This window comes from Zingiber officinale, chromosome 2A (assembly GCF_018446385.1).
Source record: "Zingiber officinale cultivar Zhangliang chromosome 2A, Zo_v1.1, whole genome shotgun sequence".
Lineage (NCBI taxonomy): Eukaryota > Viridiplantae > Streptophyta > Magnoliopsida > Zingiberales > Zingiberaceae > Zingiber > Zingiber officinale.
The window spans coordinates 112,207,154-112,214,747 of record NC_055988.1 but is presented as its reverse complement, the minus strand read 5'-3'; positions in this window follow the sequence as shown (position 1 = coordinate 112,214,747).

Genomic DNA, 7,594 nt, shown 5'->3' with positions numbered 1-7,594 from the left:
ATTTGTATAGGTTATGTAGATTTGGGTTGACCTGAAGATCTAGTTAAAAAAATCTCAACCTACTCGGTCTAAATCCAAAATCAATCTATAAATCCTAAGATCGAATATGAATAACTTGAATAAGTAATAACTCATCCAACCGGACCAATCGGAAAAAAAAATTTTTTAAAAATATTTTTTATAATTTTATAATTTTATCAAAATATTCCTCATACTATTTTTTATTATTTAATACATAAAATATTTTAATTTTCAAAATAAAATTTAAATTAACCTAAAAAAATCTATAAATACTAAATTTAGATCCATCCGAATCCGACGCGAAACTAAATTAATCCAAAAAACCCTCAACTCAAATCCGACCTAAATATGAAAACCACTCATCCGAATTTAATTTTTTTTAATAGACTTAGATCAAATTGACGGATCTAATTATTTTTTGACACCACTAATTATAGAGTTTAGATAAGAAGTCTGGCCTGGGGCAAGATGTCATGGTTAGAACCTTCAGTTATTTAGAGTTTAAAATTCAACTGTGATGTATTATTAAAAAAAATTTAATTATTTTTTTGGTAAAATACCTTTAACCCCCTGTGTTTTCTATTCAGTAACATTTTATCCTCTTATATTTAAAAATTAATATTTAACCTCTCTTTGATCAAAAGTCAGATGTGAGAAATCTTGTAAAAGATAATTATGCCCTTGTTTTTTTTTTTTTATCATTTTTTAATAATAATAAAGCAGAAAAGAATATTGAACTGACTATTATATCTTTCGATAAAAATTCTCACAAAATTCATACATACATTAGCATAAACACAGAAAAGCAACGACTCTGAAAGAAATAACCAGCCAAATACTCATTCCACCACCCTTACCAAACCAAAAAAGAGTCAAAATTTTAAATTGATAAATGAAAATTAAATGAAAATAGAACAAAGTTCATCATTAAAAATCTCCTCTTCATCATCAAATGTGGCATACAATGAAGTAGGAGTGATTTTAGTTCATCAATTTAGAATTCAAGCTCTTTTTTGGTTTGATGAGGATGGTGGAATAAGTTTTTAGTTGATTATCCCTTTTAGAGTTGTTGTTTTTCTGTTGTTTATGCAAATACATGCATGAATTTTATGAGAGATTTTACTGAAGGATATAATGGTCAATTTAATATATTTTTTTTCTCTTGGGGTTATTATCAAAAAATGATAAAAAAAGAAAAAGACACAATTATCTTTTATTCATTGTCTGCCACATTTGATGAGGAGTTTTAATGATAAACTTTGTTCTATTTTCATTTGATTTTGATTCATCAATTTAAATTCTGACTCTTTTTTAGTTTGGTGTGGGTGGTCGAATGAGTTTATGGTTGGTATCAATTCAATATATTTTTCCCTTGTGAGGTTATTATTAAAAATGATAAAAAAAAATAAAGGTTCAATTGTCTTTTACAAGATTTCTCACATCTAACTTTTGATTAAAGGGAGTTAAATGTTTTTTTTTAAATATAAGGGGGCAAAATACTACTAGATAGAAAATATAGGAGGTTAAAGGTATTTTACCTTTTTTTAGATAAGAAGTCTGATTTTTTTTATTTATTTAACTATTTTAGCTATTTTTAGCTTATCAATCTTACATCTCCGAATCAAATTCTATCATCCATCTATAATCAATTGATTTTGATACGAGGCTTCTTCAATCACGCCCTCGGTGAACGCGATGATATTTATTAACTTTCAAATTTATTAAATGGTATATATATATATATATATATATATATATATATATATATATATATATATATATATATATATATATATATATATATATATATATACATCATTTAATAAATTTGAAAGTTAATAAACATCATCGCGTTATATATATATATATATATACCATTTAATAAATTTGAAAGTTAATAAACATCATCGCGTTCACCGAGGGCATGATTGAAGAAGCCTCGTATCAAAATCAATTGATTATTGACATGTGTGGCTTTGTAGTTCGCAATTTAATAGCAATGTTGCATCCGATAAGAAGGGATGATGCGTTCGGAAGAGGGGGAGAGGAGCAGGTTAGCTTCTCAATGCCTAGCTCATCATTTGCTTTTGCTCAACAATGGGGACAACTAGCGGACTATAACTGAGGCTAGTCTAATTAAATTTTATAGTATTTAAATTTATTTAATTAGATAATCAAATTAAATTGAGTTGAGTCTAAAATAAATTAAATCATTGAAATGATTATTTAAACTTAACTTGGTTCATTTTTTATAAGTTTGAGCTTGGTTCATTTAAATATTATCAAACTTTCCATTCGAGTTTATTTGATTGTTTGAAACTTTTACATTTTAAATTTGTTTGGTTGGTTATTGAGTTTGATACAAATTTATTTATTCATTTTAAAACTTTATTTTCGGTTATTTAATATGTTGATAAGAGTTTTATTGATAAACATTGTTCTCGAACATATTCGCGAATGTTGTTCGCTAACATGTTTATGAATATTGTTCACGAATATTAACAAGTTGAACACATGTGTTCAAGCTTATTTATTTAGTTTAACAAATTCAAACTTGTTCATTTAATCAATCTTGTGTGTATTGAACAAATATAAACACACGCTTACCAAGCTGAATATTAAATTTGTTTACCAACGTCTGATTCATTTACATCCCTAAATATCGATATTAACCTTGTTAATTGGTGCATTTGTGACTTGAAATGTAAGTAAAGAATAACTTGGATTTTGATGAAAAAACAATCTTCTAGATTGAATTATTCAAAGTTTCCATTAGCAATTTTTTTTTTTGTAGAATAGTTTTCTGAACTCCTAGTATTGGCTCTTCCTTTGCCTTCAATTATAGTATCCTCTTTCACTGTACTAAAAAAAATAATATAAATTTGAAATTTAAACTAAATTTATTACCTTTTGAATCTATATTAGAGTTTTCCTCCATCAATCTCTCGCATAATAGATTCCGGTTCAGTTTCATCTTCAAGTTGATCCTCCCTGAGCTTGTCTTCTAGCCTTAAGGGTTCCTCATGGAATTCAATCAATCAAGTCCATAGATCGTATACACTTTTGTATTTTCCTAATCTACATGTAATTTTGTTAGGAAAAATATTAATTAATACTTTTATTACCTTTTTATTTGCTTCGATATTTCAAGATGATTTCTTCAACACCTCCCGGCTATTGAAGTCTCCACTTAACGTGAACCATTCCATTTGCGACCTCCATAGATTCAATCCTTCCATCTCATATGGTGGAGGGTCGTATGTGTTTCACCCAAGCTTCTTTTCGTGTTCCATCTTCTGTACTTTAAAAAATTATGATAATAAAAATAACAAAACTTAATGTTACCTTTAGCCTTCTCCTCAGGTGGTTAGTCCAATGAAGAACCTGTTTGGCTCTAATACTAATTGTAGGACTAGAAATCGAGCTAGAGGAGGAGGGAGGGGTGCAAAAGCACTCGCGCTTTTGTCATTCTTTCTTTTATCAAATTAGTATAGTAGCTGAAATAATAAAACAAGACAAGAAAAACAACAATATTTAACGTGGTTTAGCAACCTCCTAGAGTCCCTATTCCACCTATGTCTAATACGTGAGCACTAGTGATTTTCTCATTTCCGAAAATCTTCCGGAGGTGAAAAAACCTCTTACAAGATTTGTAAGGCAATCAAACAAAATAATGAAAGTGTTGGGAATATAATCAAAGTTCCACATTAAAAATATATGGAAAAGATCATAGGTTTAAATGCTGAAAGATATCTCCATTGGTATGAAGTATTTTGAATAGAGCTTCAAAACAAATCCTTCAGACCTTAAGCCCAAAGTAGACAATATCATACAATCATGAAGATATATGACTTCTTTTGGCCCTAACAAGTGGTATAGAGTAAGATTGCTGTTCACCGGACTAACTATCGGAAGAAGCATAATTCAGAGCCATCGTCAAGATCGGATGCCATGTAGGGAGGTCCGGAGTAGGTTAAGAGTGATTAAATACTTGAAGGGAGACCCGACCATGAGAGTAATGATGGTCCTTCATTTGAGGGAAGAGTTATTAGGAATACAATCAAAATTCTACATTGGAAATACATGAAAAAGATCATAGGTTTAAAAGATGAAAGATATCTCCATTGGTATGAGATCTTTTAGCTAGAGTTCAAAAATAAATCCATGAGAACTTAATCTCAACATGAATAATATCATACCATTATAGAGATATACGAATTGTTTTGGCCCCAACAGAAAGTAGTAGTAAAGAAATAACAAACAAACTCATGGATTTGTCTGGGAGTCCTAAGTGTGACAACGCTCGCCCCGGATCTTCCTGGATCACACGGGGTAGAATTTGGATGATCTTTTTTAGCATAAAATGGAGAGCTTTGAGAGTGAATTGATTATTGAGCCTCTGCCATCGAACCCTCTTTTATAATACTTAATCTTTCGACCTATCCTCTTTTCTAGTCAACTGATAAAGATTTGATCGCACTGATTCCACGTTTGATTTCCTCCTTTTTCGGTCGATTGATCCTTTTGTTTTGTTGATTGAAACATAGTGTTGTCTAGGTTCTCATCTAGGTTCATGATCAGATCAGATCCCTATGCAATCTGCTTTGTCAATCAATCGATCATCCTAATCAATCGACTAATCCTTCAATTTCCTTCTCTGACTAAATCACATCACGCTTGATCCATTGATCGAATCCGAGTTTGGTTGACTAATCCAAAGAATCAGTCGATTGATCCTATTCTTTCCGTCTCAACTCGGATTGTATCCATTTTGATCTTCTCTCTAAAGATCGATAGACCGAACCTCCATGTTCGATCGATTAAATCATTCAGTCGATTGAATACTTTGTTTCCTGTAAAACAAAGTTAGCACGATAGATAGAAGCAACACTACAAAATAGTGTTAGCAATACTGTAGTTTGATCAACCAAATGTAAGATACAATAATTAAATAATAAGTAGTATTAGAGAAATAACCTTAAAGAATTTTTTTTAGAAATTGTAAGATACGACAATTAAATAACAAGTATTATTGGACAAATAACCTTAAAGAATTTTTTTAGAAATTTTCAGGATTTTTTTAGGATTTAAACGAAATCCATATGACACATTTAAAAGGATGGATCTATTGGGCTAGGGGAAAGCTTGTTTAAACTACACTATTTGAATGAGGAAATGCTTAATTTCCTTAAATATTTTCTTTTTTTTTTCCTCACTCACCCATGCCCTAGCCTCTCCTTGTCGCTCGATCCCCCTCTCCCGATTTCGATCTTCCAACTGCCAATCTCTCCTCCTCTTCATCGTCGACACAATTCCATCACCGCCCCTTCGCTGGAGCAGCCCCTTAGTCAGTGACGCCAGCCATAATAAGGGTCAACATTGCGGCTACCTAGGGTCGACCATTCCCTTCTACGCCCTGCTCGTGTCACTATTGCTCTGCAACCTCGTTGAGCGTCGGCGCCGCTTGACCTCTCGGCCCATCTATAGCTGACCATCTCCTTCTCATCACCGTCATCACCGGTTCCTCATCATCCACGAGCTACACTACCAACTGTGGTGAGAGCTACCGCTTGTTGCCCCTTTCCAACTGTGCTAAGCCAACAGAACGAACCAGCGACCGCTCCATCTCTCTAGTTCTTGATCCAACTGTGTCACTTCATCTCTGCTCCAACCACAACTCAACTCACTGTCGATCACCTTAATCCTTGACCCAGAGGGCTTGTTTGTCACCGCTGTGAACTACTACCGGAGAAGAAGGGAAAGTCGGCGCTAGGGTAATGAACTTCTTTACCCTATTAGTTCTATTCGTTCAGTTTTGTTATGTTACAATCAGATTTAAGGAACACTATGGAGGAGTTAGATCATTGATAATGATGTTAATCTTGGTTTGGTGGATTAGATTGATTGGTTGTTGTTAGAAGTTGATTTCTCCATGTTCATAGGGTTAATTGGAATCCTATCACTGATTTGTATGAAGAATTAGGTTAAGGATAAATTTAGTATCTGATTTATTCAATTGGTTGAATTAATCAATGTTTTCTATTCAGTTTAGGATTAGGATTCGTTACTAGATTTACGGTAGACCTTGGTTTTGATTGTGTTCTATATTGTAGGGTTTTGATTCTGATTTAAAGTAGACTCTGACGAGAAGACATTTAGGTGATCTACATTTAGGATGGGTATTATTCCTTAACCTCGGTATCTTATTTACCTTAGTATATGAATTTAGTTGACTGATTAAGTTGCTTTACCTTGACTCTACTCATGTTTTTTCTGAGTTTAATATTCACATGCTTGATCTTAGAGATGATCTATTTATTAACTATACAGTCTTATTTTTTTGATATTCTTACTCTGTAGTATATACACATGTATGGTGTATACTATAAGAGTTATCATGTTGATTATGCATATGTTAGTGTGTACATGTGTATATCTGTTGCTACTTATTGTATTTGTTGTTGGTAGACACCTATTGGATCTTTTTATACATATAGATATATGTGGTTGATGAATTATATTTCTAGGTATACCCATGTTGTATGTGCACACATATCTGGTATGTTTTATTGGAAATATCATGTTAATTTTACCTATGTAGTATGTGTGTACATGTTTGGTGTGTACTATTGGAAGTATTAGGTTGATTATACTACATACATGTCTAGTGTGTACTATTTGAAGTATCTTATTATTTATACTTATGTTGTATGTATGTACATGTCTAGTATGTACTATTAAAAGTATCTTATTATTTATACTTATGTTATATGTATATATATATTTGGTGATTATTATTGGAGGTATCTTGTTGATTATACTTATATTGTGCATGCACATGCAACTAGTGTGTATTATTGAAGGTATCATGTTAATTATACCTATGTTGTATATACACACGTCTAACATATTTTATTGGAAGTATCTTGTTGATTATACCTATGTTGTCCATGCATATGTGTCTGATGTGGATTGTTGGAGATATCATGTTGATTATACTTATATTATATGTGCATACGTGTCCGATATATTTTATTAGAAGTATCTTATTGATTATACCTATGTTGTGTATGCACACATGTCTGTTATGCGTGTACATGTGTCTGATGTGTACTATTGGAGGTATCATATTGATTATATCTATGTTGTCTGCGCATACATGTCTAGTGTGTACTATTGGATATATCATGTTGATTATACCTATGTTGTAGTGTGTACACGTGTCTGGTGTGTTGGTTAGTCCTAGGAAAATGTACCGGTTCCATTGTACAAAAATTTTTGTACAAGTGTCAAACCTTTCCTTAAATAACCTATTGTGTTCTTTAGAAGTTAAATTAGGAATCGCAGACGAAACTTAACATCATTGATTCCAAATTTAACTTATCTGTTCTTAATGGTTTAGATTTGAATCGCAAGCGGAACTTAACACTATTGATTCAAATCCACCTATATTATTAATTCCATTAAATATTAATTTCAAAATTAGCTTCCAGGACTGTATGGCGAGGCACATGACCTTCTTAGATATGGGAGCAACCACCACCGCCTAGACAAAGCCTTTTAAGGAAAGCTA